We start from the raw sequence: 13,472 nt of genomic DNA, 5'->3' as shown, positions 1-13,472 counted from the left end.
CTAATTAGCTCCATTTTGCAGATGAGTAACCAAGACTTAAAGAGATCAGGCAAGTTGTTAAACATCCCAGAGCTAGTAAGGGGCAGAGCAAATATTTCAAGTCAGGTTCCTTGGCTCTAAGGAGCATAAACACTGCACAAGCTAAGGATCAAAATTCCAGGAGATGGGAAGTTATTGCTTAATGGGTACGGAGTTTCTGTTTGGGGCGATAAAAAGTTCTGGAAATAGTGGTGGTGGTTACACAACATTGTGAAGGTAGTGAAGGCCACTGAACTGTACACTTTAAAATGTTCAAAATGGTAAATTATGCATTATGTAGATTTTACACACACACGCACCAAAAAAAATGCCAGAAGAGAGTTTGGAAGGGCCCCAAAACTCCCTGAGGTCAAAGACAGATATGGAAATCAGGGACCAACCTAGGAGTCAGCAATTGAGAAAAACAAAAACTAGAATGTACTTTTGTCCCTCCCTTGCAAAGAAGATAGTTTGTAAAACTCTGGAGCAATAACAAACTTGAGTTTATTCCTTGAAGAAAGCATTTTGCACCCTTGGAAGCCCACAAACTCAAACACACCAATTTTATGAGCCATTTCTAGGGCTTCACAGAGGAAATGTATTTTAAAAGCTGGAGAACTACCAAGGGGGAGAAACCCCACCTTTTAAATGAATAAAGCCATAATAAGTACACTGACAGCTGTGTCTGTTGGAGAATATTTCTTTCTTATATGATTAAGATTTAGAATACAAAATGTTCTTGCCAAGTAATAAATGAAGTTAAATAAATGTGTGAAAGAGTCAGGAAAATAGAACAGACAACACCTCTGTAAATCCCACAAGAGAGAATTACAATAAGCAGGTTCTTTCCAGTCATAGAACAGCCTATAAAACAAAAGCACACGATGAATGCTGGTCCACTTTGTTAAGGAAGCTGTGGATTATCTAGGAAAAGTCATGGAGTCTCATTCAGGACTTGGGCTGGCATTTGGGGAGTATCTGAGCCCTCTTTGTTTTCTTTACAGAATAGCAGGAACATCTTAAACTGGTATGTGAAGGGACATGGGCCAAGGGGGAAAAACAGTGGTGTCATCAGATGTCTTGCTTTTGCTTCTTTATCCAGAGAGTAAAATGGTCCAGACAAGAACAATTAACCTGGCAGGCTCTGACATAATTAACAACACTCCATGTACCCTCGTCTCCTTTCCATACAAGGCATTTGGCTGGATCCCATAGAACCTGGGAATGGCCATTTTTTCCATTGGGTTAGGGGCTCCAATCAAAGGCATTAGTCATAAGCAGTCGCTGGAGGCCTGGGAGTTGATAAGAAGGTGGTTCACTGAATTCCTTGTAGACTTGGGTCCATGTAGCATAGAACTAGGGCCACTTTCTCCCTACTGGCCTCTTCCCTGGTGATCCAGAGCACATGTGAGGGCAAGGTCTTGGAGAAGACCGTGTCTCCATAGAAGAGGAAGGTCCTGGTACAGGGGCTGTTTCTTCCTGGTAGTACTGCCCTTGCACCTGGGCAAGAGGCACTGCTGCCTTAGGCCCTATTAAAAGTCCCCTCTCTGGCCCTCCACTGGGAGCTGCCCTCCCTCAGAACCAAAGTGATATTTTCACATACACACACACAACCAAGCCCCAGCCCCCTCTTCTAGACAACAGTCCCCAAATTTCCTGCCCAAACAGCCCTGAGCTTACTTCCAGGGACTACTACATTGTCTCCTTCTCTGGTTAATGCTCCCAAAACCCAAGGGTCGCCAAGGGCAACATATGGATGGAGCTCAGACATGCAGACTGGTGTGTCCACATGTGTGGGCACAGGCCCCTCGGTGCAGAGCAAAGCCACAACGGGAAGAGAAGGGGGGTGGGAATGGCTGGGCAGGCACTCCTTGAACTGCCAGGTCCCTGGGCAGAAGTCCAAGAAGTCCAAGGATTCTCAAGTTGAACTTGACCTTCTAAGTTAATATGAAAGTATACATGTCAAAGTAGGAGGATACAACTTATTTTATTAAGCAGTTCCCTGGCTTGATCTATAACTTTTGAAGATGTAGACACGTGGTGTGTGGGCCTCCATTTGTCCTTTCCCTCCAAGCCTTGCAAATGTGAGGGGAGGGCTTGTTCCTAGGTTGCATGCTTCTCCTCCAGATGCCACTTCTGGAGAGCAGAATGTGCAGTTCGCCCTCCTGTTTATACCTAAGAAGTAAATCCACTCATCCTTGTTTTGCAAAAAAGTCTGTGTTTATTCCTAGAGGTGAAAACATTAAAGCTAAACCATTGGGCTTCCCTGGTGGCGCAGTGGTTGAGAATCCGCCTGCCGATGCAGGGGACACGGGTTCGTGCCCCGGTCCGGGAAGATCCCACATGCCGTGGAGTGGCTGGGCCCGTGAGCCATGGCCGCTGAGCCTGCGCGTCCGGAGCCTGTGCTCCACGACGGGAGAGGCCACAACAGTGAGAGGCCCGCGTACCACAAAAAAAAAAAAAGCTAAACCATTAGTCTCCAAATTAACTGAACTGGGCAAGAGAACCAACATTTTCTCCAGGAGGGGTGAACAACTCAGGGATATCCCACAGGAGCTAAAAGGTGATGAAAAGTCCTGCTTCCCCCTGGGGCGGTCACTGTCGGTCTAGGAACAGAGGAGGGAAGCAGGCTTCTCCCTGCAGCTGGAAAGCAGCCCTGACTTTTTCTTAGTGTGAAGAGAAGATACATGTGGAAAGCACCTGTTGGCTGGGAGCTCAAAGCATTTTCCTTTTTCTGTCCCTAAAGAACCTGTCGACTGCCCTGGAGGAGACGGGAGGTAAATTGCTCAGAATAACAAGCCCAGTGAGGCATCTAAATGGGCACCAGACTGTGTTACTTATGGAAGGGAGAAGGGATAATATGCCTGGCAAACCCTGGAGACTGAGACAGGTTTGTCAGCAGTCAGCTGCCCTGAGTGTGCAGAGAGGGTGCCAGTCAGGGCCCCTTATCACATTCCTTGTCATCCTAAAGTGTTTCAACACACGTAAGGAAAGCACCTGGGTAGGGTTATTGACATGCACGTGGAGAGAGAGGAATCAGGCCCCCGGAGGAGGGAGAAGCGAGGGGTGAGTGATGAGCAGTGGGTCTGGGCGAGCTGATAGGCTGAGTTTGGCCAGCGGCCTCAGGATGGCAGTAAAGATTAAGCCTAAGAAAGGCTGGCTCCTGACCACTCAGCCCAGTGCCGGGAGAAGGGCCAGAACTCAGGGAAGGGGGCACTTACCCGACCCTAAGAGCAAGCTCCTCCTTAAACTCTATACCTTTGGCACCTTGTTTGCCCTGCCCTCCTCACCAGGCGCAGCAGGTGGTTCTGAGGCACATGCTGAACTGGGCCACACATGGGTCCCCCAGGTTTTCCCTGTCTTGAGAGAGGAAAAGTAAGGCCTGCTGCAGATACGCGGTCCTCTAATGGCTAGTGGGCTCGTACAAACCTGGGGCAGGCAGGCTCCCCTTCCCTGGCAGAGATGTGGAGGGCACCGCCCCAGGCACAGCCTTCTTTGGACTCAAGGCTGCTCTCCCAAACTGACCTCATCCCTGCCCTAAGCCGCCCACCCAGCACTCCCTCTGGTGGCCTCTCCCCAGACAATGTGATCCTGGGCCCAGAAACTGCCAGTGCATACCTCCAAGCAGTAGGTGATGTGAGAAGAATAAACACAGAAAAAACTATCTGTGCCTTCCAACCTAGAGAGGTTCTCCTTTCTCTGTGTGCTGGGCACTGTGGGATTTTGTCAGGCAGGCACTACTGGGACATGGAGGTGGCCTTTAATGGCTACTGGGGGCTTGGCGTTGTCAAAGAATCTGGGAAAAGGAAAGAGTGGTTTAAACTAAAACCTGAAAAAGGCTGTAGGGGTCTACCAAAGTCTCACCCACCTCTGCAGTGACATCTCTTAAGACAGACCCAGGAAGATGCCAGTGTCTTTGGACTATGAAGGGGGTCATGTGTCATTCCACAATGTGGTGATTTGACTCCCATTTTACCTTCTCACCCATATTTACTGAGAAGATCTTTCCTTTTTTCTGGTTGCCCTCAAAAGGGGCCAATACAGCCCTTTGCCCCTAATAGGAAGCCCCTTCTGAACATATGTTTTCCCAAGAAACTCAGGGTGTGGGTCAGAAGCAATAAGGAGCTGCTGCTTTAGCCATCTTTGCTGATGGCAGGAGAGCATGGGACTTCTGTTGCTTATGGGACAGTTTGTGCGGTCGACCACATAAGTAGAAATAAAAGGAACTGGATATCCCTAACCATGCACCTGATCCTATTTGAGTGCAGTAGTCAGACTTTTCAGAGCTCATTCTTTTCTTCTTTTGATACCTGTGTCTTCATCAAATGCCTTTAAAGCTCTACTTCAATCTCTCAAATAAAACTCAACTCACCTGCTCTAAAAACTCCTCTGCTCAGTAGCGAGGAGAACAGGTGAAGATAATTGTGTAGCCATAGAAAAACCTTTATGACAAAGGCATTATCAATAATCATATTTAATACATACATGTTGTTTCCATAGTAAGATATAATGGGAGGGCAAAAATTATGACTCTAAACGTTCTGAATAGTATCTAAAGTGTATTCCAGACAGACTGTGTGGCATGAGTATACCACCTCATAATAAAGACTTTCCTAAGCTTCGGCTGATACATTCAGCGTGGCTTTCTTAAGGACTGGCAAAATTAGAGACACTACTCCTCCATCTGGTCCAGATGGTACTTCCATTTCCATTTATAGCAATAAGGTAATTATAGAGCCTTAGAGACTAAAACTGACCAAAATAATTTTACATTCCCTTCATTTCCTATTAAATGCAGCCCCAAGCAATATCCACACTGTTCCCTATCCTCTGCCTCAGGGTGGGATTCTTCCATTATCTGAATGATCCCTCGCCCCCAAACTGGGCAGCTCACTGGGACTGGGGGTAGAGGACAGAGGGGGCAGCCCATACCCATAGTGGGGCATCTGTCAATGAGGGAAGATGGTCTGCCTCTTGTTTACCACTTTCCTCAGAGCAGAAATGGTCCTCCCACGGCCCTATCCTGTCACGGGGGGACACATTGGGACCTGAGAGGATGTGCATCCCTATTCTAACATAAAAAGCATGTGTGATTTCTAAACAAAGACCTACTTTTAACAGGAAATATGTAGACATTGTTTGTTCTCTTCCTTTATTGCAACTGTCAGCCTCTCTTCTGGGAAGGGTGTTCAGATCTTGGAGTTCCACTGCTTAATCCCAGTAGATAAGCGCGCCACAACATGATGTGTAAAGAATGTCGACTCTGAAGCCTGACTGTACTGATGGGTTCAAATCCTGACTCTGCCACTTAATAGCAGTGAGATTTGAGGTATATCATTCAACCGCTCTGTGCCTCGGCTTTACTGGACTAATGATAGTCCTGCCTCAGAGAGCTGTTAGAAGGCTTACACGAGTTACTACTCATGCAATACTAAGCACTTAGTAAGTAAAAGAGTTTGTGAAGTTAATAATAAAGTCTATTCATCTTATACGCCTCCCACAAGGACATAAAATGGTTTCTTGGTGGTGTTAGGTCTCAGGCCCCATAACGTATTTCCCAAGGGTCTTGCATAACAGAAGCTCAAAAACTTATCATGAGCTGAGGTTACACCTGTTGTAGACCCTTGTCTTAGAAAAATCTTTACAAAAACCACTCTCACATAAGCCCAGTACAAAATGAACTTCCCCCTGAAACTATTATAAACAGAATTACTTTAACCAAAGGAATTTAATCTACTTATATTTTGAGGTGGGTTTTTTAGCTATCCCTATGTTGAGTTGGATACAGACACAATTTTTTAAAACAATTTATTGAGGTGGAATTCACTTAATTGTTTTTTCAATCTGTAAACCACCTAGTTGAGAGAATAGCTGGAAAGAAGATCTCCGGCTTTTACCTGCTTGCAAAGCTACTCCCAAGCCTCCCCAACATGTGCCCTCCAGGCAAGATTTTACCACCTCACTTGGTAAATGAGAATGACCTTCCTCTTGCTGTAAATGTACTAATTCATACTATATGAATGGTATGTTTACTATGTGGTTATTATCAGGTTGTGAAACTATAATAGGCAGATTTTACAAGACCCTTCCTTGTGTGTAGGGACTCATTTGAGTGAATCATCACAGAATGTTTCTAAAGTAGGTAGAGCCAAAGACTTAAGTAGGAAGGGCTTAAAGATGTCCATCCGTATTGCCTGAAAGCTCAGCTGTGAACTAGGTGTGCCCGTATGCTAACTTGTACTGGGAGAAAATGAGAGGCTTCAGAGATTCCAGCAGGTTGAATTTTAACGGAGCTGGTGTTTGTCCCTGCGTGGAGCAAGATGTATTTGTTGGACCAGCTTCCCTGCACTAGGAAACAAGATGGCACCCAGAGAACACATGACTAAGAGGCAGGCAGAGGAACTGGGAGGATAGGAAAACAGACCGGGTACCTGCAAAGTTATGCTAGGCCTTTAAGAGTTAGCGTGAAATTATTTCAAGAGCAGGGAAACTTAGGGCTATGTAGAGGTCTTAGATGTTTTTACAGAATTTTTTGGAATAAGAAACCAGACATAGGTGGCTTAATTGTTTTTACGTTGTATTATGAGACATTATTTTCTTTATATATTCCCTTGGTTTTTCATAAAATAACTTTTGTTCCCATTAACTCTTTCAACTCTATTAAGGCAGTTTTGTCCATGCTTTCCTTGGAGTGAATAGGGGGTACGTTTTACCCCTAGGGCCCTGAACAGTGGGGAAGAAGGAATCAAAAATGAGAGAAGTTAAAGGAAAGACAAAAACTCAGGAAGAAAACTGCCTCTCATGCCAGCTAAGCATCTCCCTCTAGCCCCTCACCCTGGTTCAAATCTCTGAACCAGGTACCGACTCCCCCACTCTCAGAAAACAGCCTTTCCTCTGCCTCCCATGAGCCTCTTTTCTTCAAAATCCATCACGTAGCCAAGACCTTTCCAGTTGTGCCCCATTTGTTCGGTCTGTCCAAGTCCGCCAGTATCAGTCTTTCTTCTTTCCTTTTTAAAATTATTTTATTTTATTTTATTTTATTTTATTTTGGCTGCGCTGGGTCTTGGTTGCGGTGCATGGGCTTCTCTGGTTGTGGCGCACGGGCTTCTCTCTAGTTGTGGTGCATGGGCTTAGTTGCCCCGCAGTATGTGGGATCTTAGTCCCCCAACCAGGGATGGAACCTGTGTCCCCTACATTGGAAGGCAGATTCTTAACCACTGGACCACCAAGGAAGTCCAGTCTTTCTTCTTTCTTATGTCCTCATTCTTTTTTATAGCTGCAGTTTGCTTGTAAATTTGTGTTTCCTCTTGTTATTATAAGTATTCTGTACCATATACAATTTTTACATTGTCCTATTAGATTTGAAGTTCCTTGAAGGTGAATAACTTCTATCTCCTTTTTAAGTCTCTTCCATATCTCTTATATTAAATGATTCTTCAAAAGTAAAATATCTTTATTGTGTTTTTAAATTTTTCTTAATTTTTTAAATTTTTAATTTAATTTAATTTTATTTTATTTTTTATTTATTTTTATTTTTGGCTGCATTGGGTCTTCGTTGCTGCACGCGGGCTTTCTCTAGCTGCGGCAAGCAGGGGCTACTGTTCGTTGCGGTGCGCGGGCTTCTCATTGTGGCGGCTTCTCTTGTTGTGGAGCACGGGCTCTAGGCACGCGGGTTTCAGTAGCTGTGGCCCGGACCAGGGCTCGAACCCATGTCCCCTGCATTGCAGGCGGATTCTTAACCACTGCGCCACCAGGGAAGTCCCTATTGTGTTTTTTAAAATGCATCACCCTAAAAAATTCAAACAGTAAAGAAGAAAATTCATAATTTCATCCCAAAGAGATAATATTTTTAACATTTTGGAATATATCCTTCACCACACTTGGTCTTTGCAGGTATAAAAATTGACAAGATTGGGGATCTTCTAGTCTATTTCACAACTTTCTCCTTTTATTTTTATATTGCACAGATGTACTTCATTCCTCTGAATAACAATATAATATTCCAAGGCATAGATGTTTCAAAATATTATTGGTCTATCAGTAGATATTTAGGTTGTTCCAAATGGACTTTTAGGTTATAAGAAAGATATCAAGGATGACTCCCTCATTACAAGCTTGTATTTCTGAATAGATGGTGGTAACACCCAATAAGATGGAGAATACCAGAGAAGTAGCAGGTCTTGGGTAGATAGATAAATAGTTGTTTCTTTTCTCTGATTATTTCTCTTTACAGTAATCTCACCATCAAAATCAGGAAACAACATCAATACATTACTGTTATTGAATCCTCATGTTCCATTCAAGTTTCACTAATAGTCCCAATATCATCCTTTACAGCAAAAGGATTCAATCCAGGATCATGCATAGCATTTTATTGTCATGTGTCTTCAACTCGCTTCAGTCTGAAATAGTTCCCCAGTCATTCCTGGTCTTCAGTGGCCTTGAAACATTTCAAGATTATAGGGCAGTTGTTTCCAAGACGTTCCTTTTTTGGGGTTTGTCTGTTGTTTCCTCATGATTAAATTTAGTTTATGCATTTTTGTCAGGAATATCACAGAAAAGATGCTGTGTGCTTCTCATCACATTCTATCAAGAGGTGCTCGATGTTGATTTGTCCCATTGCTTGTGATGTTAACCTTGATCACTTGATTAGGTGATATCTGCCCGTCTTTCCCACCATAGTTACAGTTTTTTTTTGTAATCATCAAATATTTGTTGGGAGGTACTTTGAAGTTATGTAAATATCCATTCCTCATTCGACTTTCACCCATTACTTAAACATCCCTTCATGCTTTTTTTTTTTTTAATGTTTTGGCCACGCCTCGCAGCATGTGGGATCCTAGTTCCCCTACCAGGGATTGAACCCCTGCCGCCTGCATTGGAAGTGAGGAGTTCTAACCACTGGACCACCAGGGAAGTCCCCGCTTCATGCTTTTTGGCTGAATTTTTATTATTATTTTGGTTGCCAAAGTGATTTTCTAATTCTATCTTTATTTCATATTCATTAGTTGGCATTTTTCATGGTTAAAAAAAACTTTCTCCTCTCTCCATTTATTATTCATTTATTTCAGTATAGACTCATCGATTCTCATTTTATTAAGTGGGTTATAATCTATAACTATTGTTATTTACCTTGATACTCAAATTATCCCAGATTTGGGAAGCTGGGGCCGCTCAAACTGGCTTCTCTGTTCTTTTGACATATCTCCATTCTTCTTCTAGATCTTCCTTAATTTCTGACACAAAAAGAATTCTAGGCTCATCTTGTACTTTCCTTGGCCCAGTCCTGAAATCAGGCATTTCTTTAAAGAGTTCTTTTAGTGGAGAATGGTATTTAGAAGACAAGATCTGGGTACTGGTATGTTCATTGCTATTACGGTGCTGCTCCGTCCTGAATTTCTCAGAGTATAGAGCTAAGGAGACCTATATTTCTATATCTATATCTATATAGATATAGATATATAGATATTTCATAACTTCTGTCTCTGATATGGTGACACCTGTCCTTCATTATTCTTGATACATTTATTTGATCAAGACCCCTGTATATAACCAATCTTCTGTTGCCATCACAACCCTTCACAGATTCCCTCATCACCTCACCTGGCCCCCCTTCTCCCGTGCGCTGGCATAGAGGCCCTTCTCACTCAACTCAGATCCTGACAACCCTGTTGGACAATCACTACCCTCTATTCATAAATGATGCCTCACTCCATTTGTGTTCCTATACCTATGACAGGCCACTGAAACTACCACTACCCACTCTCCATTGGTGCATACTTTGTTTTGGCCCAACCTAATAGGCCAAAATTATTCAGAAGGAAGGAGGGAGATAAGGAAAATATGTCCCTGATTATTTTTCAATTAAAAAATTAATGCAAATATCATTGAAGATAAAAACTGAGGAAATTTTTTTAGAATAGAGACTGAGGGGACATGACAACAAAATGCAGTGTGGAATCCTGGACCAGAAAAAGGCCATTATTTGGCAAGTGATGAAATTTGAATAAGATCTATAGATTCATTAGTAACTTTATATCAATGTTAATTTCCTAGTTTTGATCATTGTACTATGACTATGTAAAATACTAACATTGGGGAATCTGGGTGAAAGGTATGTGGGAACCTTCTGTATTATTATTGTACTATTTTCTATAAGTATAAAATTATTTCAATATAGAAATTTTTTTAAGTACAGTTGACCCTTGAACAACTCGGATGTGAATCCACATATAACTTATAGTTGGCCCTCTGTATCCATAGTTCCTCCACTTCTGTGGAGTCAACCAACCACGGACTATGTAGTACTGTAGTATTTACTACTGAAAAATATTTGCATGTAAATGGACCAAGGCAGTTCACACCCATGTGTTCAATGGTCAAATGTATTATATTCTCTTTAGAAAAAAATTTAAATAATATAGAAATATTCAAACTAAAAAATAAGGAAGAAAATAAGAAATAGTACCAATTTTACACAAACTCACCAAGAAAAGAGAACCAATATTGGACCAATATCTTTATGAAGTTAATGTGACAATTCTTAACAAAATATTAGCAAATCAAATCCAGCAATATATAAAAAGCATAATACATCATGACCAAGAAGAGTTGATCCCTGGAGTGCAAAGTTGGTTCAACTTTTAAAGAAATCAACAGTGTAATTCCCCATATCAGCAAACTAAAAAGAAAAACTATGTGATCATCTCAGCAAATGCAAAAAAAAAAAAAAAAAGGCAAAAAACATTTGCCAAAATCCAACATCTTTTCATGATAAAAACACTCAGGTAACTAGGAACAGAAAAGAAATTTCAAACTGATAAAGAACATTATACTTAATGGTGAAAAACTGAATATCTTCCCCCTGAAATTGGGAACATGGCAAGATGTTTCTTCTCACTCCTTCTATACAACACTGAACTGGTGCTCATTGCCAGTGCAATAAGGCAAGAAATAAAAGGCATACATTTGGGAAAAAACAAAAATACTATCATCTACGTAAAAAATCCCAAAGAATCCATAAAATAGCAAAGAGAACTAATGAGTGAGTTTAGTAAAGTCACAGAATACAAGGCCCATACACAAAATTCATATATCAATATACTAACAGTAAACAATTACAAATTGAAATTTTAAAAATAACATTCCCATTAGCATAAAAAACATGAAATTCTTAGGAATAAATCTAATAAAACATATGCAAGATTTAATGCTGAAAACTGTAAAATATTGCTGAGAAAAATTAAAGAAGACATAAATTAATGGAGAGGTATGTCATGTTCATGAATCAGAAGACTCAATATTGTTAAAATGTCAGTTCTCCTTAAATTAACCTGAAGGTTCAAAGCAACCCCCATCAAAATTCCAGCAGGCTTTTTTTTTAGAAGCTGACAAGCTGACAAGCTGATTCTAAGACTTATAGAAATGCAAAGGACACAAGATAGTCAAAAGTATTTTGAAAAAGAAGAACAAAGTTGGAGGACTCACATTACCATATTTCAATTTTTTAATGGTCTATTGTAATCAAGACAGGGTGACTTTGACATCTGGATAGCATGTAGATCAATGGAAAAGAATAAAGAGTTCAGAAATAGACTCACACATGTAAGTCAATTGATTATGGACAAAGCTGACAGAGTAGTTCAGTGGAGAAAAGATAGTCTTGTCAACAAATAGTGATGCTGTAACAGTTGGACATACATGTACAAAAAATGAACTTTAAATGAACCTTACACTTATCATATATAAAAATTAACTCAATAGGCAAATCTGTAGAGACAGAAAGTAGATTAGTGGTTGCCTAGAGCTGAGGGGATGGGAGGGTAAATATGAAGTCACTACTGGTAGGTATGAGGTTTCTTTTCGGTTTGATTAAAATGTTTAAAATTAGATTGTGGTGATGATTGCACAATTTTAAATATACTAAAAACCACTGACTTGTACACTTTAAATAGATTAAATGTGTAGCATGTGAATTTTATCTCAAGCTGTTAAAAAATTAACTCAAAATGAATCATAGACCTAAATGTAAGAGCTAGAACTATAAAGTTCTAAAAGAAAACGTGGAAAAAATCTTTGTTACCTTGGCTTAGGCAAAGGTTTCCTAAATATGACACAAAAAGGAAAAACTACATTAAAAAAATAAGTTACATTTCATCAAAATGAAAATGTTTTACCGTTCAAAAGACACTGTTCAGAAAATGAAAAGATGAGTCACAGACTGTGAGAAAATATTTGCAAAAACACATCTCTGATAAAGAATTTATATCCAGAATATGTTAAGAACTCTTACAGTTCAATATTAAAATGAAAACTCAAATTTTTAAGCGGACAAAAAACACGTCACCAAAAATAATATACAGATGGCCAATAAGTACATGAAATATTATTAGTTCAATATTATTAGTCATTAGGGAAATGCAAATTAAAACCATAATGAGATAACACTACCCACCTATTAGAATGACTCAGATCCAAAGCTGCCCATATCTAAAAGGCTGATGAAGGGGGCTTCCCTGGTGGCGCAGTGGTTGAGAGTCCGCCTGCCGATGCAGAGCACACGGGTTCGTGCCCCGGTCCGGGAAGATCCCGCATGCCGCGGAGCGGCTGGGCCCGTGAGCCATGGCCGCTGAGCCTGCGCGTCCGGAGCCTGTGCTCCGCAGGGGGAGAGGCCACAGCAGTGAGAGGCCACAGCAGTGAGAGACCCGCATACCGAAAAAAAAAAAAAAAAGGCTGATGAAGATGTGGAGCAGCTGGGATATGCATGGCGGGAATGCAAAATGGTACAGCCACTTTGGAAAACAGTTTGGCAGTTTCTTATAAAAATTAATCACATACTTAACATACGACCCAACAATCTCACTCTAGGTATTTACCCAAAAGAAAACTTATGTCTACGCAATGACTATACAAAAAAGTATATAGCAGCTTTATTTATAATTGCCAAAAGCAGTAAACAAGCCACATTGGCAAATGGACAAACTATAGTACAGTGGAATACTACTCAGCAATGAAACGGAATAAACTACTACAAGCAACAACATGGATGAATCTCAAAAGCATTATGCTGTATGAAAGAAGCCAGGCATAAAAAACTAGGTGTTTACTGTATGATTCTATTTATTCAGGTTCTAGAAAAGGCTAAACAGTAGGGATAGAAATCAGAGCAGTGATCACTTGGTCTGGGAGTAAGGGCAGGAGATTGGCTGCAAAAGGACAGAAGAGATTCTCTGGGGGTGGTGGAAATGGTCTATATCTTGATTGTGGTGATGCTTACATGACTGTGTACATTTTTCAAAACTCATCTAGCCATACACTTTTAAAAAGAGTGATTTTGGGCTTCCCTGGTGGCGCAGTGGTTGCGCGTCCGCCTGCCGATGCAGGGGAACCGGGTTCGCGCCCCGGTCTGGGAGGATCCCACATGCCGCGGAGCGGCTGGGCCCGTGAGCCATGGC

Source organism: Physeter macrocephalus, chromosome 11 (assembly GCF_002837175.3).
Source record: "Physeter macrocephalus isolate SW-GA chromosome 11, ASM283717v5, whole genome shotgun sequence".
Taxonomy (NCBI): Eukaryota; Metazoa; Chordata; class Mammalia; order Artiodactyla; family Physeteridae; genus Physeter; species Physeter macrocephalus.
The sequence above is the reverse complement of the archived record's forward strand: the minus strand, read 5'-3'. Positions refer to the sequence as shown.